Here is a 26,581-nt window from a genome sequence, read left to right as displayed (position 1 = left end):
ATGTTTCATGAATCCAGAGACCTTGACTGTATAATTTTTTTTTTTTTTTTTTTTTTTTGACAGGCAGAGTGGACAGTGAGAGAGAGAGACAGAGAGAGAAAGGTCTTCCTTTTGCCGTTGTTTCACCCTCCAATGGCCGCCGCTGCAGCCGGCGCACCGCACTGATCCTGGCAGGAGCCAGGAGCCAGGTGCTTTTCCTGGTCTCCCATGGGGTGCAGGGCCCAAGCACCTGGGCCATCCTCCACTGCACTCCCTGGCCATAGCAGAGAGCTGGCCTGGAAGAGGGGCGACCGGGACAGAATCCGGCGCCCCAACCGGGACTAGAACCCGGTGTGCCGGCGCCGCAAGGTGGAGGATTAGCCTATTGAGCCACGGCGCCGGCTACTGTATAATTTTGAAAACTCCATTGTATCAGTTTAATTCAAGTGACCAATCTTTGCTGATTAGCATAAGCTTCTGTCACCAGAGTATGCCATTTCTAATCTTGGAAAGTTGGGAACCTGAGTCAGTAATTAGAAAGCCCCCTGGTGAGCTATGAATGGTGAAAAAATTATTGAAGAACGTTCATCCTAACTGGCAGAACCTGGAAATTTGCCTATTACATTTGATGATATACCTTTCTGCTAAGTGCAGTTCTCTCCCAGCGTCATACTCTTTGGTATGTGAGAACTTTAAGTGCTATCATTAAATCTTGTTAATCTGTGTAACCTTAATTATTTCACTGGGTTTCCACTGACCTGTAAACAAATCTCATTCCAGTATCTGTCGGTCTCCTTGAAAAAGTTACTTAAAATCTCCTAATTTCAACTCTGTCTGTAAATATGGAAAATGAAAAGCTCAAACTATCTGGCTATAGTGTTTTTTGACTTTAGATGTTTCTGCATTCTTGGAATCACTATCAAAACAGAGTGGTGCACTGCTGAACGTTTCTTGCAAGTAATCAACTATTATCTCCTTAGCATATCCTGTTACCACATCTGAGGATGACACCAAGATGAAGTACTTCTTGTCAAGTCTAGATACAATTTGAGACAGGAAGTGAGGCTTTATGCCTGTCAGTCGGAGATAAATACTGCTTCAAGGACTTTCTTAAGTCCCATGAGAGATTCTTTCTCATTCTACTGGCCTCTCTGGTATGCACAAATTTCTGAAACAAAGTTTACCTCTAACAATGCTAAGACTGCAACAATTTAGACCAGTTGCTCTGGAAAGAATACCACCAATGAATGAGTTGACACCAACTCCTGCCTCAGTTCTCTAAGATAGATGACATTTGTATCCAAGTAGCTTATGTAAATTTCTCCCTTTTTTTTCCTTTATAAACTTCTCATTGCTTCAATCTCCTTGAATACATCAATAATTTATAATTTATCTTTGAATTGAATTTATAATTCAGTGTATAATTGAATAAACCCATAGATTACTGTGGCACACATTTTCTCATTTGCAACGCCTTGCTTCCCAAATAAATATAATTATTCTTTGGAGAATCTCTGTTATTTAAATTGGAAGAACCCATATTTTGTCCTTTGTTTGTTTTTATGTTTTTTCTTTTCTTCCTCCCTTGTTTTTTGTTTTGTTTTGTTTTGTTTTGTTTTGTTTTGTCTTTTTTAAAGATTCATTTATTTGAAATACAAAGTTTTATAGAGAGGTAAGGGGAGAGACACAACGGCCAGGGCTGGGCCAGTCTGAAGCTAGGAGCCAGGAAATTAACCCAGGTCTCCCACATGGATACGGGGGCCCAAGGACTTGAACCATCTTCTGCCGCTTTCCCAGGTGCATAGACAGGGAGCTGGTTCAGAAGTGGAGCAGCCAGAACTTGAATCAGTGCCCATACGGGATGCTGGCATTACAGGGAGCGGCTTTACTCACTACGCTACAATGTCCGCTCCTGCATATTTTGTCTTAGTCATGAAGGTTCTCCAAACACAGGGCTGTCCCAGAAGAATCTGCCAACATGATGCTGAATTTGTGTGAGTTACTAATTCTAATCCTCTGCAAGGAGGTAGCTGTGCTTGGAATGGCAGTTCAGAAGGGCATAGGATGTAAAACCCAGAGTTAGCTCTGGGTGGGGCAGGGGTCAGTAAAATGGCTAGTGAATATTAAGGAATTGAGAAATAAAAATCAGGAATTTGGGATGTTTTGAGAAACACACTGAACACACTCAAAACCAACACAACCTTAGATGTTTGCACTAAAAAAGAAAGAGAGCCAAGAAGAAGACATTCGTCAGGTCTGGGACTCACTCATTTCAATAATATGCCTGGCAGAGAAATCATTATCCATTTTGTAACACAGTCTTAGGGCAAGTCTGAGCAAGCTCTGAGTGGGCCAAAAAAAAAAAAAAAAAAGCTTCTCTAAACTGTCTCAGCTTGCCACCCCAATCCACACACATGCCCCTCACATGGGATGTTATTTCCTTTCTCGTCTCCTTCCTCCCTCCTCCCTCTCTCCCTCCCCTCCTTCCTTCCTTCCCTCCCTGACCCCTTCCCTCACTCCTTTCCTTGTCTCTTCCCTTCTCTCTCTTTTTCAGAATGATTTGTGCAAGTGTGGAATGTGTTTGTCAAATAACTATTAGGGTAAGAAAAAGAATGAGTCTTGTGATCGTCATAAGTGGTTGGACTTCCCCATCACCTCACTCATTTATTTTAGTTAAGTACTAAAACCTAGGTCTTTATTAATTTACAGTTCAAATATACATATGAGTAAATGTGTGTGTCTGTATATGCACACGGCAGTGTATATATTTGTGTGGGTCTGTGTGTGTATAAACACTAATGGATATTTTTCCAAATGAACTGATCATGACCTCTAACTTGTGGTTCAGAAGGAACTTTGTGTTCTACTTTTCCTCTGGAGAAATGAAAAAACTGCTAAGGGTGATGGTAGTAGTGGAATTGTGCATGTGTGAGTGTTAGGTAATATTGGGTGGAAAATTTAAGATTATTTTCCTTTGTAGTATTCCAAATACATCTGTTTATGTCATGGATAGTTACTTGAAATAAATATCTTTTTTCATGAGTGTTTTCTTAATTTTCAGAAAATGCTGCAAATGTTTCTCAATAAAGTCTTTAAACACACTTTGTTTAAATACCACTAATACTACAACTGAGCATTAACTCTGCCTGAACTTGTGTCCAGTACTTGACATTCTTAATCTCATCCTCATAACCTCAAAAGGTGAGTATCCCCAGAAAATTTTTTTTAAGATTTTATTTATTTATTTATTTGAGAGGTAGAGTTACAGGTAGTGAGAGGGAGAGGCAGAGAAAGGTCTTCCTTTGGTTGGTTCACTCCCCAGATGGCCGCAACAGCCAGAGCTGCTGTTGCCAATCCGAAGCCAGGAGCCAGGTTCTTCTTCCCAGTCTCCCATGCAGGTGCAGGGGCTCAAGCACTTGGGCCTTCTACTGCTTTCCCAGGCCATAGCAGAGAGCTGGATTGGAAGAGGAACAGCCGGAATTAGAGCCAGTGCCCACATGGATGCCAGCGCCGCAGGTGGAGGATTAACCTACTGCGTCACGGAGCCATTCTCCCAACCCCAGAAAATTAAAATGTGGGGATGCAGTGAAGTTTCCCTGAGTTATGGAGAAATAAATTGTATATAACTGTTGCTTAAACATAGACCTAACTAGCTCCAACCACTAGACACTTGCCATTGTGAAATGAAGGTATGAAGATACATGGCTTATTTCATAATTGTTCTCTTTTGATCAGGGCTTGTCTATAAAAATGTTTGATTTTGAGATCATTAATGGTTTATGTAAAGTCACTGGTAACTATTATTTTAAATAATCTTAGAATCAATCCAAACATACTCATGTAACATATACTGAAATTCTTAAGGAAGATTTTAGGATATAAGCAGGCCTCAGATACTGAATTATAATGACTATCTGGTTTTAAGGAGTGAGGTAGAATCACTTTTAAGAAACTAGACATCAGATAGCTTCCAAATATACACCTATGTCTGTACAATATTTATTTGTAACATTTCCTGAAATATAGCCTTTCTCTAAAACAAACAAACAAAAAGGTCTTTAGATCACAACTACCCAGGAACAAACATTCCTCACCCTTGTCCTTAAGGAATGAAACATAGATTAAGGATTTGTTAAGAAAATGTAGCTACATGCAGAAGAATAAAACTTGATCTTTCTCTCATCATGCCCAGAAATCAACACAAAACAAATTAAAGACCTAAATGTAAGACCCCCAAATGTTGAAACTACTATAAGAAACCATGTGGGAGATGCTTCAAGACATTGTAATGGGGCAACATTTTTTGGATCAGATCTCAAAAGCACAGAAAACAAAAGCAAAAATAGACAAGTGGTATCTCATCAAACTAAAGTTTCTGCACAGTAAAGGAAACAACCAACAGAATGAAGAAACAATCTACAGAATGGGCGAAAACTTTTCCAAGTTATACATCTGACAAAAGGTTAATATCTAAAATATGTAAGGAACTCAAACCACTCAATGGTTAAAAACCAAATAATCTAACTTAAAAATGGATAGTAGATTTAAACAGACAGTTCTCAAATGAAGACATACAAATGGCAAACAGATACATAAAAAGAATGCTCAATACCACTAGTCACTGGGGAAATGCAAATCAAAACCACAAAGAGACATCATCTCACCGGTTAGAATGACTATTAAAAAAAAGACAAAAGATGATAAGTACTTGTGAGGATACGGAGTAAAGGGGAACCTCACACAACTGTTGATGGGTATGCACATTAGGTACAGCCATTGGGGGAAAACAGCATAGAAATTCCTCTAGAAAGCTAAAAATAGAACTGCCATATGATATAGAAATCCCACTATTGGGTATATATCTAAGGGATATGAAATCAGTCTGTTGAAGACACATCTACACCACCATGTTTATTGTAGCACTGTTCACAATAGCAAGAATTGGAAACAACATCCACTAATGAATGAATTTTAAAAAGATGAGATATTATCATTTGCAACAATCTGGATGGAACTGAAGGTTATGTTAAGTGAACTAAGCCAAGCAGAGGAACAAAACCATATGCTTTCAGTCATATGCGGAGTCATAATAAGAGGTGGTCTCAAAGAAGCTAAAAGTGTAATGATGGTTACCAGAGGATGAGGAGACAAGTGGGAAGCGAGGAATGGGGGAAGGTTGATTAACAATTACTGTGGTTTTTTTTTTTAAAGATTTATTTATTGATTTGAAAGTCAGAATTACACAGAGAGAGGAGAGGCAGAGAGAGAGAGAGAGAGAGAGAGGAGAGAGAGGTCTTCCATCTGATGGTTCACTCCTCAATTGGCCACAACAGTCAGAGCTGTGCCAATCTGAAGCCTCCTAGGAGCCAGGAGCTTCTTCCCGGTCTCTCATTGCATTCAGGTGCAACGGCCCAAGGACTTGGGCCATCTTCTACTGCTTTCCCAGGCCATAGCAGAGAGCTGGATGGGAAGTGGAACAGCCAGGGCTGAACCGGCACCCGTATGGGTTGCTGGTGCTTCAGGCCAGGCATTAACCGGCTGCACCACAGCACTGAGAACAATTACTGTTATAGATAAATAGGGATAAGAAATTTTAGGATTCTGTTGCATGGTATGGTAGCTATAGTTAATGTTAATCTACTTCATATTTCTCTTTTTAAAAAATGGTTTAGATTTTAAATATTTTTGCCATAAAGAAATCTATTGGTTGAAATGATAGATATATTTATCCTGATGGAACATCACATGTATTGAAACATCATATAGTATCCTGTAGATATGTACAATTTGTATGTGTCAAAATTTTTTAAATTTAATTTTATTTGAAAGGCAGAGAGACAGAACAAGCATGAGAGAGATAAAGAGAAAGACAGAGATATGGAGCTTTCTTCCATATAATGATTCACTCCCCAGGTGCCTGCAACAACCAGGAGTGGACCAGATTGAAACCAGGAGTCCAGGACTCCATCTGTGTCTCCCATGTGGGTGGCACTCAAGTTCTTGAGCCATCATCTGCTGCCTTCCAGAGTGTGAATTGGCAGGAAGCTAGATCGGAAGCAGAGGAGGCTGAATTGAAACCCTGGTACTCTGATATGGGACATAGGTGTTTAAAGCAATGGCATCTTAACTGCTGTGCCAAATGCCTACCCCTGCTAAAATCTTTTTAAAAATAAAAATTAAAAAAGGTGAATATTGCCTTGGACTATATAAATTTGATGATCAAAATGTTTTACCTTTTTGTCTTTAAGGAACCTGGAAAACAATAAGCAAATGTATTAAAAAGACTGTTGAGTGCTTATATGCTGCTGGGAGTGTAGACATAACTCTGTATAGATCTTACAACTGCTCTAGAGGTGAGTTAGAGGTGGCTTTTTCTTCTTGAGTCAGCCTTTTTTGTTTGCAAAGAATAGAGCCAAAGCCTCAAGCTATCTCAAAAGGAGGGGGGGGGGCGTTGTTTAAGGAGAATAGGTGGAAAGTTTGTGCAATAAAGCAATCAAGAAGCTCATGAAATTGCCATACAATAACTGCGATTAGACCTCTAAGAGGGGCCAGCGCCCTGGCACAGTAGGTTAATCCTCTGCCTGAGGTGCTGGCATCCCTTATGGGTGTAGGTTTTAGTCCTGGCTGCTCGTCTTCCAATCCAGCTCTGCTGTGACCTGGGAAAGCAGTAGAAGATGGCCCAAGTCCTTGGGCCCCTGTACCCGCACGGGAGACCGAGAAGAAGCACCTGGCTTCTGGCTTCGGATCAGCACAGCTCCAGCTGTTGCTGCCATTTGGGGAGTGAACCAGCGGACAGAAGACCTTTCTCCATCTCTCCCTCTCATTGTCTGTAACTCTACCTCTCAAATAAATAAATAAAATCTTTTTTTTTTTTAAAGAACTCTGTAGGAATGGGAAAGCAGCTCGAGAAATTCCCTCTTCTCACAGAAGGATAGTACTTTTCTGGCTTTTGGTGAGAAGAGTCAGTTTCCAAATGGGTCCAATTTGGAACTAGATGTCACTGGGGAGAAACAGGGAATATAGTTTTCATAATTATATAAATGAAATCAAAATTACTTGTATTCTCCCAGCACCCATATAAAAGTTTTTAAAATTTTTTTTTCTATTTATTTGAAAGGCAGAGTTACAAAGAGAGGAAGAGAGATAGAGAGATCTTCCATCTGCTGTTTTGCTCCCCAATGGCCACAATGGCCCAAGCTGGGGCAGGCTGAAACCAGTAGCCTGGAGCTTCCTCCAGGTCACCCTCATGGTTGCAGGGCCCCAAGCACTTGATCCATCTTCTTCTGCTTTCCCAAGTGCATCAGCAGGGTGCTGGATTGGAAGTAGAGCAGCCAGATCTCTAACTGGCACCCATAATGGATGCTGCCATCACAGGTGGCAGCTTTACCTGCTATGCCACAACACCAGCCTCCATATAAAATGTAATTTTGTGTTTATTTTTCCACAATTTTAGTCAAATTTTTTGTGGAACTGTTTTTTCAATAAAATGATGTATTTTAGGTAATACTATGTCACTGGCCTTTTAAAAAAGGTTTATTGATTTATTTGAAAGGGAGAGTTACAGAGAGAGAGGAGAGATACACAGAGAGATCTATCTGCTGGCTCACTCCCCAGATGGTCGCAACGGCAAGCACTGTGCTAAACTGAAGCCAGGAGCCAGGGGGCTTCATCTGAGTCTCCCACGTGGGCGGGAGGAACCCAAACACTTAGGCCATCTTCCACGGCTTTTTCCAGGACATTAGCAGGGAGCTGGACCAGAAGTGGAGCAGCTGGGACATGAACCAGCACCCATATGGGATGCTGGCATCGCAGATGGTGGCTTTACCTACTATGCCACAAAGCTGGTCTCATGTCATTGGGTTTTTTAATGTAACATACTTTCCATGAAAATATTCCAAATTTGACATCATTAATGGCAATTTATTGCATTGATTCATATATGCATAATACATTTATATCCATATGTATATTTACAAACACAAAAATGAGTATAACCAAAGTTCATTTTGCCACTCTTTTGTTATTGGACATTTGGATTATTTCCAATATTATACTAATTTAAACAATACCAAGTTGAATATCTCTGGATACATTTGTTTTCACATATAGTCACACACATTCCAAAGAGGGGAATTGCTAGATGCAGTTTTACATACTTTTTAAGGATGTTGCATATTTGTCCTCCAAATGCTGTCTCAAAGGAATGTACCGAATCATAGCTCCACTCATCAAATTCCACATTTATAATTTGAGCACTCAAGGCCTGACCAGGGTATAGAGCTTCAGGTTACTGAGCTGTGATTTTTTAAGCTGTCTGCTCCAGTTAGGCAGTAGACTCCCCTCTCAGCTACAATCAAGGCACATTCCCTTTACCTTTAGAATGATGTTGCCTAGGGCTCATTCAATCTATGGTCAATTTATATGTTTTCTCAAAATTCCCTGTTAGCCTCAGTAGGAATTCAGCTTAAGTGACCACAGCCCTCTTGGCCCTAAGGCTATCTTGCCCTCCAGGTGATCCTGGAGGTCATCTCAAACCCTATGATAGGGTAAACAAAGTCCTTAAGATAACTTGCTGCTTTAATCTGATGCCTGGAATGTCTCTTATCTGACACCTGGAATGTTAATATTTCTTGAAAAAGTCCAGGTGCATTCAGATTAGCTATGGGCCACCTTTGTCCGTAAAATTCTTTATCTCCTGCCTCATGGTATGATCTATTGTCCTGTAGCTGCCAGACAGAATTCACTTCTGTCCCAAAGTCCCTCCTTCATTTATGCTGAAATAATTTTGGAAGTCTAGAAGGGAGACTTCTAATACATATACTCATTTCTTTCATGTCAGTAAAATAAAATTGTTAAGACTCTTCATTTTGATAAATTCTTTCAACATTCCTTTACCACTCAGTTGAAGACATGCAAAGGTAAGAATCAGTCCTAAGAAGATGAAGGGTAATCTACACATAAATACTCAATTTAAAATTTTAAAGAAAATTTTATTTGAAAGGCAGAGACAGAGTCAGACAGTTACTATTTGACAGTTCACTTCTGAAATGCCCACAACAGCCAGGGGCCTGAAGCTGAGGGCCAGGAATGCAACCCCTTTCTCCTAAGTGGGTGTGAGAAAACCAATGCCTCCAACTATCACTGTTTTATCTTAGGGTCTACATTAGCAGGAAGCTGGAGTCAGGAGACAGAGCCAGTATTGAACCCAGGAACTCCGTTATGGGATGCAGACATCTTAATTAAATGTCCACTTCTGCACGCAGACATTTAGCTGGCTCTGTATCTGTAGCTGCAGTTCCAATGAGTCACCACCAAGTGGACACACCTTGACAAAATGGAATCTGACCTTTGCTTTACAACATCAATTCTTTGTTCTTTGCTTAGCTTTGTTCTTTAGCTGAAAGCACTCTGTGTGATAACATTAATGTTGGAACCTTGCAGTCCATGTTCACAGAGGCTAGTTCTCCTAATAATCATGTTGCAAATCCTTAAAGAGGATACCAACCTCATTCTTCCCTTATCCTACTTCTGACTAGCATGAAGCTTCACTTAGTTCAGTAAAGACATTTGCTGATTTCTGTGGACAGGCCGCATATAAGATTTATCCAGAGAGATTTCCTAAGATGTGATCCATGCCCAATTTATTGGGTGGGTGTCGCTCCCCCTCTTCGTGGAGGAACGACACTAAACCCTGCCTAGGCTTCATATCCGAGTCACGGCACCATTATGTCGCTCCCCCTCTTCGTGGAGGAACGACACTAAACCCCGCGCTGTTCTTTTGTCTGCTCGGCCCTCCCCGGGTTTGCTGCTGGTTCTTCCCGGGTTGGCTACCGACCCTTCCACCTCCGTGGAAGGGCGGTTCCCCCTGCCACTTTCCCCACTTCCGCGGGGGAGCGGCACACCGCCGGCCGGCTCTCTCGGGGGCTGCTCAGGTGTTCCTTCAGATGTTCCTGGTGCATGTTGTCTCTCTCCTCCTTTATAGTCCTCTTCCACCAATCCCAACTCTGCTACCCACACGCCGAGTACGCTGCTCTCCTCCAATCAGCAGGATCAGCTCCTGCAGGTCATCACTCAAGTTGGCGAGAGGCAGCTGCGTAGAAGTTGTTACTCCCTTCTCAGCGCCATATTGTGGGAGAGCAGATGCATAGAATAAGTCTTAATTCCAGTAACAGTCTAGTCCGAGTTGCTCCCCACAGGTGGGATCCAAAATATTTTTTCAAGTTCCTCTGGGAGTTTTGGTAAATAGGTTATAGAGCCATGGCTTGGAGGACCAAAGAGAAATATAGCTCTTGCTTCCATCCTGTGAGCTTCACACAACTGTCCAGGGATATTCAAACACAGTAGACAGCAGCCACTTGCCACATATGGCTATTGAGCATTTGAAGTATGTGTATCTGGTTAAAATTTTAAAGATTCATGTTGAAATGGTAATATTTTGGGGACAGGTGTTTGGTATAGTGGTTAAGAAATTGCTTAAAGCACCACACAGGACACACACATCTCAAATTGTGATGCCTGGCTTCGAGTCTGAAGTCCTAGCTACACTCTCAATTCCAATTTTCTGCTAAGGTGCACCCTGGAAGGCAGCAAGTGCTAGGTCAAGTAGCTGGGTCCCTGCCACCCACCTGGAGACCCAGACTGAGTACCCAGCTCCTGGTATGGGTGTGGCCTGGCCCTGTCTATTGCATTTGGGAAGCAAACCAGCAGTTGGGAAATCTCTCTCTAATTGTCTCTCTTTGCCTTTCAAATAAAAAAGGAAAATTTTAAAGAAATCTTTTGGATATATTGAGTTAAATTAAAATATTAGATTATAAAAGTCTAGTTTCACCCTTTTCTTTTTAGCATGTTTTAATATGACATCAAAAATTTACATATGTGGCTTGCCAGTGGACATCTCGATCCAGAAGGCATCTGTTCCACTGCTCAGGCATTTTGAGCAATAAAGCTCTAAAGTGAAAGGAATCTTGTAGATGATGCAACTATTTTATTTCATAAATGAGAAAACACGCACCCCAACTGAATAAGCAGAAGTGACTTATTCAGGTCACCCCAGTTGGTCTTAGAGCCAGGATGTCCCTGATTTTGCACAGATCTGGATTCCTATCCAGTGCTACCTTCCCCCACCCATGCTGTCTGTGTTTGGCTACATAGCAATACCAAATGTTTTGGGGTTCCTACAATTCTAGGACATAGAGAGGCTCATCCTCCAAAGCCCCAGCTGCAGTCTCTGCTCACCAGATTCTGCCTGCAGACCCAGTGCTTCCAGATCCATCACTGAAGAGCCTTTTTTGGGCCCTTAAGTGGATGCCGCCCTTTTTCACCATCTCACATGAATTAACAGTTTGATTCCATATAGAGCTGTGGTTTTAGTGAGGCCTTGGTATCTTTCCAAAGTATGATTCCTCGCTTCTCCAAATCTACCTAATTGAGCAGTGTGAACTTATGAAATTCACTCTTAGTGTGTTTCTTCCTATGTTTACTAGCATCCTGGCTTCCTCTGGCATCCAGAGAACAATATTCCTTCTCCCTGTGCCAGTACCAGCTTACTCTTCATAAGGATCAAGTGCTGATGGGTGGTGAGCCACTCCCTGGCTCCTGCTCTTTAGCCATGAAAACAAGTTATTTTTACATGGCATCAGCAGAGCCTTGCTTATATAAGACTTTTCTAAAGCCAAAAAAAAGTTTTTCTTTTTCATATTTTAACAATTTTTGATAATTTTAAGGAAATAGCATTACTGGTAATATCCAAAATACTTGGAGAATACTTTTCCCCACCCCTGTCCATAGGAATATTTGCTGCTTTGATGATGCATTTTAAGGACCTACGTTCCTCGATGGTTCCAAGCCTGTTGAGACCTGTGTATATACATGTCCAAAAATCTAGTAAATCCATTTGTGTAGGTGTATGTCAGTGAAGATACAGATAAATGCCTGAGCAATGTCTTTGCTGTGTTTGATAGTTTTTCTTTTGGATTCCTCAGGTTTAAGCTGAGCTGTCAAGGGTAGAATTTAGAGAGAGTAATTAATCCAAGTCACTGATAAATTAAAATGCCACCAGGCAAATAAGAATATGTGAAAAGAATCTGGTTTCACGACTTCTTAGGACAAATTCACAAACATACTTTCCAGTTTCAGTCATTTACTGTACAGTTGAATCCTTGCTGGTGGCAGAAGGCTGGCAAATCCTCTTTCCAGACTTCAAAGCCCCGTATTCATTGCAACAAGAAGTTCTGATCATTGTCCTTTTGCATATCATTTATAGACATCTTTACTGCAGTTGATTGCTTCTGACCACAGGGATCCAAGGCAGCAATAGTCACTCTTTGAAAAGAAATAAAGCAAAAATAAAAACAAGAAGGCAGGAGATCACCGTTATCAACACCATGTACATACAATGGTCAACCACAGCCTGTGCTGGCATGTGTACTACCAGTAAATGATATATAAATGGAGCTTTGTTGAAAGGAAAGGCTATTCTTCCATTATTGAAAATCTGCAATGAGGTGGTGTTGGAAGACGGCACGCATGGTTTTGGAAGTGCAGCTTTTGGAACTTGCAGTCCTTCCTGGTGGCAGTAACTGATGATTCCTTGATGAGCTGATGACTTCTAGGCTGGGGGGAATCCCCACTGAATTACAGCTCTAACAATTTCAAATTTTCTTGGTGTAACTCGTAAGCATATGATCTTTCTGTTAGAAGACCTATGGGACTCTTGGGAAAATCTTAAAGGTACTGTATCGGTTTAAAGCACATCTATTTGCTATTGCTTCTGCCAGTATGTGTATGCCTCTAAACACAAAGAGGTGATTTTAAGCAAAATTGTCTCTACTTTCATCTCTAGTTTGGCTAAATCATCAAAGCATCTTCATATGTTTTTACCTATCAGATATATCTAAATTAAGAAGAGTTCCCTGGGCCGGTGCCATGGCTCGCTTGGTTAATCCTCCCCCTGTGGCGCCGGCATCCCATATGGGCACGAGGTTCTAGTCCTGGTTGCTCCTCTTCCAGTCCAGCTCTCTGCTGTGGCCAGGGAAGGCAGTGGAGGATGGCCCAAGTGCTTGGGCTCCTGCACCCGCATGGGAGACCAGGAGGAAGCACCTGGCTCCTGGCTTTGGATTGGCGTAGCTCCGGCCATAGCAGCCACTTGGGGGTGAACCAACGGAAGGAAGACCTTTCTCTCTGTCTCTCTCTCTCACTGTCTAACTCTATCTATCAAATAAAAAAAAAAAAGAAGAAGAAGAGTTCCAAAGATACTATTTAGTTTCATATTTCCTAGAAATCTGCATCCTTAAGTGTGGAAAGTAAACAAGAACACTCTCTCTCTTCACATACACAATAACCATTATGCACAGTTTTTAGACTTCATTGAAATCTGTCAGTGGGTCTTGAAATCTAGTTATTCCATTAAAATTGGTCTTTCTTTTCAAATGATAGAATAAAATAAAAAATATAAGCATTGATTTATTAAACTGTTGTAGATATTTCTATAGTTTTAACATCTAGCTATCTTTCAATCACCTAGCCTTTATCAATCCATTAATTTTTAATTTTAAAAAAGTTTGAAGAAGATGTGCTTTAAGGGAACTGTCAGGAATAGATTGTTAGACTATGTAACAATTTTTATGATTTCACAGTAGACTAAAGAGAGAACACTTACCATTCAAGAATAAATGATGATGCCTTCCTTTCACAGTGTTCTTCTCCCACAACTCTCATATTTTTTTTCTTTTTAAACTATGGTTAGGCTGTGCTGTGGCATAACAGGTAAAGCTGCCGCCTGTAGCACTGGCATCCCATATGGACACTGGTGTGTGTCCCAGCTGCTTCACTTCAGATCCAACTCCCTGCTAATGGCCTGGGAAAAGCAGCAGAAGATGGCTCAAGTGCCTGGGCTCCAGCTACCCATATGGGAAGCAGGAAGCGCTTGCCCCCGGCTTTGGCCTGGTCTGGCCCTGGTCATTGCAGCCATTTGGGGAGTGTACCAGTGGCTATAAGACCTCTCTGTCTTTTGCTCTCTCTCTGTAATTCTAACTTTAAAATAAATGAATGAATCTTAAAAACAATTATGTTCTAGGGGCATTAGAAAGGGAACAATACTGTCATGGATTTTAATAATTATTACCAACCATAATAATATAATTTAAATATACCCTCCTCCCTACTTAACAAATTTAGCTCAGCTAGTATAATTATATATTGTTGTTTCCCATATATAGCAAACAATTCTAGTGAAGTTCAGAAGCATCTTGACTAGGCTTAAATTTCAGAGAATGGTGGTGGACAGATCATGGACATATAAGTTAGTACTATTCTACACTTAGAATAGAAACTGTAATGCAGATCTTTCACTTCAATGTGGTGTAGAGTACAGAGGATGTGGTTAAATCTAAACAGATGGGAGTTTTGCAATATTGTTACAAATCGGGATTTAGTAATACTTCCTTTTCAAGCTCTCTAATCTCAGTGTGTATCTGTGGTTCTAAATTTGCTGTAGCTTATTTGCTCATAAAATGTTATATGTTGACTTGTCTTAGGTTAAATTGCTAGGCCATAGTCAGTCTCAGGTGCATCGACTAAAAGCCCACTTCAATGACAATCCTGTTTTTGAGTGATTCCCTACCAACTCATAAAATTCCTTAAAGAGAAGGAATCTTGACCTTTATCTGCATATACAAAGAAACACACAATTTGAAATGTATTGTAATATTTAAATTATAACTTCCCTGATAATATTTCCTTATTGATGCATGAGGGAAATATTTAAAGGCTAGTTTTTTTTTTTTTTTTTTTTTTTTTTTTTTGACAGGCAGAGTGGACAGTGAGAGAGAGAGACAGAGAGAAAGGTCTTCCTTTGCCGTTGGTTCACCCTCCAATGGCCGCCGCGGCCGGCACGCTGCGGCCGGCGCACCGCGCTGATCCGATGGCAGGAGCCAGGAGCCAGGTGCTTTTCCTGGTCTCCCATGGGGTGCAGGGCCCAAGCACCTGGGCCATCCTCCACTGTACTCCCTGGCCACAGCAGAGAGCTGGCCTGGAAGAGGGGCAACTGGGACAGAATCCGGCGCCCCAACCGGGACTAGAACCCGGTGTGCCGGCGCTGAAGGCTAGTTTTTGAAGAATCTGTAAACAAAGGTCCTTTTCAATAGAGCATGATTAGGCCAGCCCTGTGGTGTAGTGGGTAAAGCTGCTGCCTGTAGCGCTAGCATCCCATATGGGTGACAGTTCAAGTCCTGGCTGCTCCACTTCTGATCCAGCTCTCTGCTATGTCCTGGGAAAGCAGTGGAAGATGGTCCAAGCCTTTGGGCCCCTGCACCCATGTGAGAGACCTGGAAGAAGCTCTTGGCTCCTGGCTTCAGATCAGTGCAGGTCCGGCTGTTGCGGCCAATTGGGGAGTGAATCAGTAGATGGAAAATCTCTCTCTCTCCCTCTGCCTCTCCTTCTCTTTCTCCGTGTAACTCTGACTTTCAAGTAAAACAAATAAATTTTTTTTTTGGACAGGCAGAGTGGACAGTGAGAGAGAGAGACAGAGAGAAAGGTCTTCCTTTTGCCGTTGGTTCACCCTCCAATGGCCGCCGTGGCCGGCGCACTGCGCTGATCTGAAGCCAGGAGCCAGGTGCTTCTCCTGGTCTCCCATGGGGTGCAGGGCCCAAGGACTTGGGCCATCCTCCACTGCACTCCCTGGCCACAGCAGAGAGCTGGCCTGGAAGAGGGGCAACCAGGACAGAATCTGGCACCCCGACCGGGACTAGAATCTGGTGTGCCGGCGCCGCTAGGTGGAGGATTAGCCTGTTGAGCCGCAGCGCCGGCCAAAACAAATAAATCTTAAAAAAAAATTAAGCAAAACAACAACTAAAAAAACTAAAAAAAAAAAAATGCAAACCAGCAAGTTTCTCTTTGGTTGACACAGTTAATCTCATCAGGGCCCTACTAATATGTCTGGGAAAGCAGTGGGAGATGGTTCAAGTACTTAGGCCCCTGCACACACGTGCAGACCCTGAAGAAGCTCCTGACTCCTGGCTTCCAATTGGCCCAGCCTTGGCCATTGTGGTCATCTGGGAAGTGAACCAGCGGATGGAAGATCTCTCTCTGTCTCTCTCTATTTATCTCTGCGGCTGCCTCTCAAATAAATAAATAAATAAATCTTTTTAAAAAATATCAGCAGAAGAAGAAAAGTCTGAGAGGCCTGGTTGTTAAGTGTTTTGCTGGAATTCATTATGTATAATACTCGGGCAGCAGAAACACAGAGTGAAACTTTTTTAAAATATTAACCTCTGTATAATCTTTTTTTTTTCTTTTAAGATTTATTTAATTGAAAGGTAGAGAGAGGGAAACTACATTAGTAGGGAGCTAGATAGAAAGTGGACCAACCAGGACACAAACCAGTGCCCTTATGGGATGCTGGTATTGCAGGTGGCAGCTTAACCTGCTGTGCCACAACACTGACCCTGCAGAGTGAAACATTGACTATAATATGAAATTAGTTCCACTGGTTCAACCAATAACATTGAAATCAAGTATTGTTTTTCCCAAATTGTTTATCCAACAAAAGTAATTATAAACATGTTTATGAACTTGCTAAATGAAAACCAATCTTCACAATTTTCTGTATAATTATTAAACCAGAGCAAATGTGGCAAATAAATATTTTATCCACATTTATTGCTTCCTTTAGTTCAAGTGCCCGTTTAGTAACATTGGCGCTTGTTTTGGAACAGTGGTTTCCAAACTTTCTGTAAACTGGAATCACAGGGCTTCAAACAACCCCTGACATTATGATTTGATTGGTACAGGCCACAGCCTGGGCATCAGTAGTTCCAAAAGCTCTCAAAATGATTCTAACATGCAGCAGTTTGGAGACCATACTACGTAGCCTTGGTTCTAACTCTGGCTACAAATTCGAACAAGCTAGTACCTTGAAAATCATATGAGATGCCTGGACATGATTTCAAAAGGAATTCAGTCAGAACTTCTGAGGGTAAGCTTGGACATTAGTGTGTTTTAGGTATCCCTAAGTGATGCGAATACGCAGCTAGGGGATAGGATTATAATTACAGAATACCACCAGGGCAACTTTTATCTCCTCCTAAATACCTGAACACAAATACCATAAGGTTTGGTTTCCAAAAAACTAGTTTAAAACTTGCAAAATCTCAAGTACTTTTAGCAGAGTAGTGAGAGTTCGGATGTAACTCACCTTAATTGGTTTAGATGCTCCTAGAAAAAGAAACTTAACTATGTTCAAGTTCACACAAGATTGATTCCAAGGAGCATCTCTGTTGACAGCCCCTAGAATCACTGTTTGCCAGGCACCTTATATATTTTGCTTAGTTCTTCCAGAAACTGATGAGTATACATATTAGAACTCATGAGGAAAATAGAACTCATGTTCTATTTGGTAAATGACTTAGCTGCCTGAAGTCACACAGGGACTAAAGTCTAGAATTCGTCCCAGTTTTGTTCATCCTCAATGTCTATGCTCTTAGGTGATGGACACATTAAAGTATCCACTATTGTATGCAGACCAGGCACAGACATAATCTGAAACTGTGTTCTAATTTAATAAACATACACCATGCTAAGAAATAAGAAGAAGAAATATACAAGTACACATGAAAGAGACAGTCTCTACCATGAAGGAGCTTATAATTTACTAAAGGAGACAAAAGCAAATAAACAAAATTATAAAGTAAACCTTTCCTTGCCTAATCACTGGGCTGGCATAGTGTCTTCAAGAGCAGGTTTATTCTTTCTTGCAACTGTGCTCGTCTCAAAGTCACATGTGCTACAGCTACCAATAAACAGGTCTACTCTTACCTTATGCTTTCAGTGTTCAAATGCTTGCCTAGAAAAATAGTAAGTTTTACTCTCTGTTGATTTAATGAAAACATAAGAATAATCATAATTAGCCTAGAATAAACTCATTGAATAATTGAGGAGTCAGGCCATGAAGAGATAATTTGGGCCATTTCTTGAAATCACAGACTGCGAGAATGCATGGACTTTGGGTCATCTGATTCCTGGGTCATGAATCTGTTTTCAGAACCTTCTGAACATGCCTCTTCCTTAACTGCAGTTTTCTGGAAGAAGTTGGAGTTTGATAAGCTATTCAAGTGCCTGTTACAAGGAATCACTAAACAAAAGCAATCCTCAATAAACGTTCATTTTCTAAATTCCTTAGTGATGCCAATAGTTCAGTACAATTCCCTGCAGCCACATTTTAGAAAAATATTAAATGCTTAATCTCCTTTTGATTCATATGGTAATTCTGAAGAATAAAATATTTAATTTCACATGTAGTAAATACCAACAATCATTTTCATAATTTCAGAGAATAGCAGTGTAATCTGGAAGGTGTTTGGGATACCTTTGGTAGTTTATAATAAATCATCCATTTCAAAAGCGAATGAGGGCCGGCGCTGCGGCTCACTAGGATAATCCTCTGCCTGCAGCGCTGGCACCCAGGGTTCCAGTCGCGGTCTGGGTGCCAGATTCTGTCCTGGTTGCTCCTCTTCCAGTCCAGCTCTCTGCTGTGGCCAGGGAGTGCAGTGGAGGATGGCTTAACTGCTTGGGCTCCTGCACCCACATGGGAGACCAGGAGAAGCACCTGGCTCCTGGCTTCAGATCAGTGTGGTGCACCGGCCACAGCGCGCCAGCCACAGCACGCCAGCCAGAGTGGTCTTTGGGGGTGAACCAATGGAAAAAAAAGGAAGACTTTTCTCTCTGTCTCTCTCACTGTCCACTCTGCCTGTCCAAAAAAAAAAAAAAAAAAAAAAAAGTGAATGAAAGGGGGCTGGCACTGTGGTGCAGCTGGTAAAGCCACCACCTGCAGTGCTGGCGTCCCATGTGGGCACCGGTTCGTGTCCCGGCTGCTCCACTTCCAATCCAACTCTCTGCTGTGGCCTAGGAAAGCAGTAGAAGATGGCCCAAGTCCTTGGGCCCCTGCACCCATGTGGGAGACACAGAAGAAGCTCCTGGCTCTTGGCTTTGGGTCTGCATAGCTTCCGGCTATTGCAGCCATCTGGGGAGTAAACCAGTGGATGGACCACGTCTCTTTCTCTGCCTCTGACTCTGTAACTCTTTCAAATGAATAAATAAATAAATCTTTAAAAAAAAAAAGTGAATGAAAGGAGAATAGCCTTCAGTGGAGGCCAGGACCCTCCAACTATAAATTAGGCTTTGATATCAGAAAACTTAATCATATGTGATCTGAGCCATTTATGTCTTTAGAATTTCTTTTTTTTTTTTCTTTTTTTTCTTTTTTTTTTTTTTTTTTTTTGACAGGCAGAGTGGACAGTGAGAGAGAGAGACAGAGAGAAAGGTCTTCCTTTGCCGTTGGTTCACCCTCCAATGGCCACCGCGGCCGGCGCGCTGCAGCCGGCGCACCGCGCTGATCCGATGGCAAGAGCCAGGAGCCAGGTGCTTTTCCTGGTCTCCCATGGGGTGCAGGACCCAAGCACTTGGGCCATCCTCCACTGCACTCCCTGGCCACAGCAGAGAGCTGGCCTGGAAGAGTGGCAACCGGGACAGAATCCGGCGCCCCGACCGGGACTAGAACCCGGTGTGCCGGCGCCGCTAGGCGGAGGATTAGCCTAGTGAGCCGCAGCGCCGGCCGTCTTTAGAATTTCACTTCAACTTTCTGATTCTGTTTCATCAACAGTCAAATGGACACAGTAATGCCAGCATCTGTATGAGAAAATGAGATATACATGGATGTGCCCAGTATACTTAATCACCCTTTAGAAAAAGAATTGTATATAAAATCCACAAACTGACTTGGGGTGGAAGCGAAACCCAATTATGATTAAGAATGTAAGTAAGTGTTTCTTCTTCATTTTTTTTTTTTTTTTTTAACAATGAAGCCTGAGTCATCTGGAGATGGAGTGGAAGCAGCAGAACAGTCTCAGTGGTGGAGAGGGGCATGTCTGGGCTGGAAAAGGCAGGTGAGTAGGCCTGAGTAGGGAGCGCTGGAGAAGCCTCTGGGCCCTGTCTGGCCAGGGCTGACTGCTCAGAGATGGATGGGGAAGCTCAAGGAGATCATCACTTGAGTAAGTCTAAGTACAAGGCCACATGGTTGGAGCAAACTAAAGTGATCATGCCCCTTTCAGGGACCTGAGAGTGAGACAATCAAGGTGAAGGGCAAGGCAGTTTTATGGCATAATTGTGGCTTAGAGATTCAAAGTGAAACAGCATTTCAGACTCAAGCAGTTGTATAGTCATGGACCAGCTGGTTAAAACCCAAGGGCCAGATTTTATTTTAATTTAATGAATTAAACTCAACAAGAGGACAGAGACCATGTACCCATAAGAGCCCTGTAATATTGGAGTCTGGTAAGCCAGAGCCAAGAATAACTAAGGATGACAACAACAATAATTTTTTTGTTGTTGTTTAAACAAGAACATGTAAGAAATGTCCTTGCTGATATAAACGAATGAAAAACAGACCTAATTCCCTTTTCTTGTGCCCTCCCTATCATGAAAAAACAATTAAATTGAAGGGCAAATTAAAGTTTGTGAGAGTTAGTTGAAAACTCAGATAAATGAGGATCTTGTAAGAAAGCAATCTAACTCTCTAAAACTTATCTTCTGTTGCCTAGAATATTTACATCCCAGCAAAGAAAGTTTACTTTCAGATAGAGTGGGAGATAAACACTGAAAGACTGGAGATGGACAAGCGGAATTCTAGTCTTCAATAAAGAAGCTGATTTCTGAAACCAAGATGAGATTTTTCACAGATACCGAGCAAAACTAGTAAGCCTAATTAATAAAGTAACATTGGGTACTTAGAAAAGGAAGAAGCAATTTAGCAGACTTTAATGGGAACTCACTAAGTAGTCATTTCCTTTTTCTGACAATGTTGCTGTACCAGTAAATCAAAGATACCTAACAGACAAAGCACATCTGCTATGTGTTTGTGGCTGCCTCAGGGAGGAAAGGGTCACTCTTAATTCCTCAGCTGGGGTGAGGAGTGTGTGTGTGTCTTTTTCTAATTCCTACAAAGGTGCCATGCACCCATGCACTGCAGCTGCTGTCCTGGGACAAGGGAAGAAAATATAACTAGGAAACAAACATATGGGACCTTAACTGATAAGAATATTTGTCAACAGCATGTGAATTCAGTGTCGGTTGGCAGTGGGAAGCGCCTAAGAATGAGAAGTTAAATGATGACATGACATCAGACCAGATTTGCAGAGGATATAAAATTGGGAGCTAGAATGATTTAACTGCATCAATAATACCTGACCTGTCAACAAGTTAAAAAGAAGAGGACTAATTCAATGCAACAAAATACAATAGAATTATGTGTTAAGTGATGAACACAAACTGCATTGGGTGTAACTTGGGAAGCTGTGTCATAGCAGCAGTTATGGAAAAAACTAACATTTTAGAGCTTTAGTGCGTGGTAATATGGGAGTCAATGCAGTGATATTGCTGCTGTAAAAGCTCTGACAGTACACCTAAGGAAATTTAGTAATTAGAGCAATGCTATTCAACTTCGTTTAACTTTGTTATTTGGATGAAACCCCGAGTTCAGTGCTTGAGATCAGGTTGTGAGGGTAACCCTGGCAACATAAATCACTTCCCAAGAGCTTTCAGACTGGGTCAGGAAAAGCTGATGGAGGTAGTATGTCCCCCTGGAAAACTTAAGCAATTTCCTGTTAAATCAAGGCTAGATGTATCTTGTAGACTCCAGAGGACAGAATTGCAGGTCTGCTGACACCTACTGTAACCAGAGACCGAGACAGATTTTCAGATAAATCAAAGGCAAAATTGGAGGGTGAAGGTGAGTAAATGTCAGTAGGTAGTGCCTCCTTTTAACATTTCTCAGTTCTGACTGTATATCGCGAGCACCTGAAAAGAGAAAAGTGCTGAGCTGGTGCTTAGACTCCAACCCAAGAGATTCTGATTTATTGGTCTGGTGTGGGACACCCCCCTCCCAAACCCCAGGCCCCAGTAAAAAAAATTTATGAAAACTTCCCTGCTAACTCTAAGGTTTTTGGCTGGAGAATCATTGAACCAGAAGACTATGTGTTAGGAGGTTAAACAAATTAAACCAGATGATTTTTTTCTGAAATCTCTCCCAAATTTGAAAAGACAAATGAAATTCACACGTAAGATTACATCCTACAGTTAGAGACTTTCACAATTTAATCCTAACAATTTTTTTATGAGCCAAATTTTTATTTGTTCATTTCTTGCATTTGAAGTATTCTTCGATGACATCTTTGGCTTGAGATTCTTTGCCACAGTCCTTAACCACTACACAACTTCAACCAACCACGTTGTGGGGCTTACCCTCTGGGTCAGTTTCACATAGGCCTACCCATTCCCCAAGTTTCTTGTTGTCATCAACCTTAATGAGGTTGATCTGGTGCTCAACACAAAGGGCCTCCACCAGCTTGACATACATAGGCTCATCACAGTTAGATGCAAGGACACAAAGATGGGCTTGGCGCTTGTCTAAGGATTCGGCAGCTTCACGAATTCCACGTGCTAGGCCATCGTGGATGAGGGTGGTCTTCAGCACCTCTTGTGGAGCAGTATTAATGTCCATTACACCTCCAGCAGCAATGCCGTCCTCGGCCACGTTGGTGGGTTTACTGGTGAAGCCAAATCTTGAACGAACCCGGGTCTCCGCTTCCCCGCGGGAAAGAACAGTCCTAACAACTGAATTGAGGCAATTCTCAGCGCGGTGCCTGGCATGTGATAAACTCTAAGTTAGTATTAGATTTTTTTTATTGTATTCTCTTTATAATTGTTCAGTGGCGGCACTATATCTCCACACAACAGATGAGAAAACTGCCATTGAGGTAGTTCTCCAAGGCCACAGTCATCAACTGAAAAGTACAAATTTAAACTAATTATAAGGTCCCGGAGCCTCTTCTCTCCTCCACAGCCCACATCTACAAACATAGGCATGTTTATGCAAATCAGTGGTTTAACCTGGGTGAATACTAAAAATGCTTAGCAATACTATTTGCTCATGACTTCTTAGGGAGCATCTCTCTTAAGCGCAATTTCTGAGAAACAGTTAAGTGTAAAAGTAGACATTGACATTTTTTCTTGATGTGGCCAGATGGAAGCTCCTGTGTGTGTCTTCTGAGCCTCCAAGGCAGGACGTGGGTGAGCGTTCAGAACTCAAAGCAATCACTGCTCCCAGGAAAACATCTCCCACTCTCCTGGATGAGCAAGTAGCCTTCCGCATCTAAGGCATCTACACAGCCTAGCTCCGGTAGGTGATTCACTTGCTGACAGCCAGGGTGAGGAAATCAGCCCCATGGTTAAGGCAGGGCTCACAGCTCCTGGGACCCGCTTGGACCTGGCTGAGCCTGTATGCATTTGCTGCTCTTAACAGGACAGGGGGAAATTCTCCTTGCTGGATGAGGGAGATCTCGAGATAAGGTAAATGAAATCTCCTCTTGTAAGCTGCATACATCAAAAGCTCTTCTCCATACCCTTTGCCTTTTGTGATTACAACCTGCTCAGTCTTCAGAGTTCGGTGCTTTTGGATGTAGGGCATTTTCTTGGTACAGCCAGTGACTTCCGAGTTGACTTTCCCTTCTTCTCTTTGAAAAAAGAGTAAAACCGAAGGCGGGAGGAAAGGGGGAGTAACTATTTTGGAGAGGACGGAGGGGAGTTGGCGCCATCCTCGCGGGATCGTTCTCCTCGCTTTCCTGTCTCAGGGCTATAGGGAAGCAGCGACTCCTCCCCGTGGGCTTCCCAAGTTATCTTTCCTTTGGGTGCGATTCCAGAGAGGAGCTCGAAGCGGATGGGTTCTAAGAAGCCTGACCAAATTAGAGGCAAAGGGGCCGAGCAGGGTAGGGGTGCGTGGAGTCTGGCCCGAGCGGCGGGGAAGGCGAGTGCAGCGGCCCTGGAGAGGAAGGCGATGTAGAAAGCTGGGCGGGCCGGAGGTCGGGGTTCGGCCTGGGAAGGGGTCCGCGTTTCCCCCTCCCAATCCTCGCCTCCCCCGGCTCGGTGACGTTGCGGTTTCCGCCTCTCGGCTGTGGAGCCCCAGCGCCCGCCGGGTCCCGCCCCGTGCGCCCATACCCCACCCGCCCGCGCCGGCCCGGCCCGCAGAAGCGCTGCCCGAAGCTGCAGCGGCGCATCCCGGGGCGCGGCGCCCACTTGGCACCCATGGCGCGGCGGGCGCGCTGAGGGCTCGGCTCCGAGGGTGCCGGGAGCCCGGGCGCCCGGGAGTGAGCGGAGCTAGGAAGGGCCTCTGGAGCCAGGGCCGAGGCCGGGGAGGCGACGCCGGAGAGGACGGAGCCGCGGCGGGGAGCGGTAAGCCGAGGGGCACGTGAGGGGAGGCCAGGGACGCGCGGCGCAACTTTCTCCCCGAGACTCAGGCGGGTCGCCTGCGAGGCTGGCCCGGCGCGGGCGGGAGGCGGAGAGCCACGTCTCCGGCGGGGCGCCCAGAGCCGAGAGCTACGCGCCCCGGCCTGGCTCGGCTGGGCTCCCGGAGGGTTCCTCGGGCGTGAAGCTCGAGTTGCGTGCTTCCCTGGTGGCGGGGCAGCCTCGGCGACAGCTCTTAGTTCCTTCTCGTCCCTAGAACGCCAGCCCTGAGCCTTGCGCACAGAAGAGCCCAGAGATCGCTTTCGGCGCGTCGGGTCTGCCTGGCCCCGTTGGGATTTCTCGCACGGCCCGGGCGACGTAGGCTTCCTTGTGCCGGGTTGGGTGGCACAGCCTTGCGTCCTCCTTTCCCCGTGTACCCCACCATTTGGAGGTAGTGGAGTCGAGTGTGGCGATCCTAGCGCTGGCAGCCGGGCTTTGCGGGTGAGGACGCCGGGGAAGCACGCCCGAGCCTCCCCGGAGGCTGGATTCCATCGCTCCTTGGTAAACCCCAGCCCCAAGGCAGCCGGGTTGGGGCGGAGGTCTTGACTCACAGGCCGGGAAGCCCTGTAAGCGATGCTACATGTGCTCAAGAACTATCTGTCGCAGATGCAATCTGAGCTGCGTGTGTGACCTGAGAGCTTTTCCGTTTTCGTCTCTCGTTTAAGGCGGCTGAGGCCAGTTGGCATTAAGATCGAATCCGAATCCATTGCTTGAAAGCATTAGGTGACCTTATTTACCTGGAATTCTTTAGGTCAGAAGATGACGCGTTTACCTTTTAGGGATCTTCATGCAATGCAATTACTTTAAAACGTTTTTTCGTTAGTCATAGTTTAATGTTACATTTAACTTCAGGATGGGTCTTCACATTTGTTTCTCTATTTTTCACATTGTAGAGTTTAACTTTTTAAAAATTCCCTTTTCTTAAGTTTTTGAAAAAGTTCTCAATAGTCCATCTCCATGAAATAAAATACTGATAAGCCATGCTTTATAAACTCTTCAAATCTAAATGGGATAACACAAATCACGTGCAAGGAAGGAATAAAAGGTAGGATTGCCTGAGTGTTTGTTTCATGCATTACTTTTTTGTTTTAAGCTCACCATAGGGATGTAAGTCAGTTTATGAAGTGTGTAGGTAAGATCTCTTTTAGTAAAAATGGGGGAAGAGACTGAATTTGATGCCTCTGTTACCTAGTGACCTCTCTACGTGGGGTTAGCCAAAAGTGCAAGGCAGTGCTGGTTACCTACAGCTTTAGCTCCTACAACTGAACTGTAGAAAGGAAGAAAGCATAAACACAGAGCTCCTGAGAGTTTGCACATGGAGAGTTAGTTTTCATCGACTATGATGTCAGTATCAGTTTCATCAAGTTTTAGTTAAATAAAAGACAGTGGCCTACAAAAATACATTTTGACATTCAGGTTAAAAAATTATAGAAAGGTTCCCAAAAGGGAATTCTCAAAATGACGAGAACAACAACAAAAACAGAAGCAATCCTGTGCTTTGACAAAGAAGGAAACTTGAACAGAACACTGTATAGGCCTTTACCATGATGTTCCTTGGAAGAGGCTGTTGAAATTTCCCTGTTTGAGGTTTGTGGCAGGGTGGAGAAAGTACCGAGTGGGCAGTCAACTAGGTTTGCTAGGTGAGCTCAGGACCATTGTGATACTGGTGCATGCTTCTACTTTCGTATTTATGAAATTAGTTCACAAATTTAATGCTAATACAGTTCATTGCTATGTGATCTGTGATCTTTCCAATCCAGTAACTACCTGTACTGTCCTGAGACTACCTGGTTACTATCTAGGAGGTGAAGTTTTTAACTTTATAGGTGTTTCCCAGTATCTTATTATAAAAATCTTTTTATTATCTTTGAGAAAGTGCTTTAAGATTACAGATGAAGATGCATTCTACAATTAAATCATTAAAACATTTTAAATTTAGACATTTCTTCATGTTACTTATGATAAAATATTTTGGTATTTGTTTCTGTTTGCAACTGATCATGCTATGTTGCATGAATGAAAGGACATGATTGTTACTCAGTAATATGATTTCATTAAATAATTGGAAAGGAAAAATGGTAGATAAAATATTTACATTTGGACTTTAGTATATTGCTAATATATTTCCAAAAGGGAAAAGAAACCAGCAAAAGACTAGCATTTTGCAGCATGTATTAGTATTACTTATTAGTGTTTTGAATACTAAATATAGTAAATAGTCTTGTCCTTTTCACCACTGTCACTGCTCCCACCCCAAATACAATTACATTTTCCT

At 42.9% G+C, this 26,581-nt stretch overlaps 1 protein-coding gene, 1 long non-coding RNA gene and 1 pseudogene across 4 annotated transcripts in view; 1 reads left to right on the top strand and 2 right to left on the bottom strand.

Annotated features, from left to right (window-relative positions):
* LOC127493158 (uncharacterized) overlaps positions 1–26,581 on the bottom strand; it is a 56,112-nt gene that overhangs the window by 2,703 nt on the left and 26,828 nt on the right. The window lies entirely within an intron of this gene.
* Positions 22,157–22,528, bottom strand: LOC100357142 (small ribosomal subunit protein eS12-like; annotated as a pseudogene).
* Positions 23,238–26,581, top strand: part of DSE (dermatan sulfate epimerase) — a 73,974-nt gene continuing 70,630 nt past the window's right edge. The window contains exon 1 of one of the 3 annotated variants that reach the window (XM_008263398.4): positions 23,238–23,376. The gene's annotated coding sequence lies outside the window, so the exon portion shown is untranslated. Of the gene's footprint in view, positions 23,377–24,121; positions 24,256–24,673; positions 24,808–26,581 lie in introns of those variants that run through there. The other 2 variants (XM_002714917.5, XM_070074620.1) reach the window with 2 other exon arrangements.

This window comes from Oryctolagus cuniculus, chromosome 5 (genome assembly GCF_964237555.1).
Source record: "Oryctolagus cuniculus chromosome 5, mOryCun1.1, whole genome shotgun sequence".
NCBI lineage: Eukaryota > Metazoa > Chordata > Mammalia > Lagomorpha > Leporidae > Oryctolagus > Oryctolagus cuniculus.
Note: the sequence above shows the minus strand (reverse complement) of the source record. Positions and strands in the feature narration are given on the sequence as shown.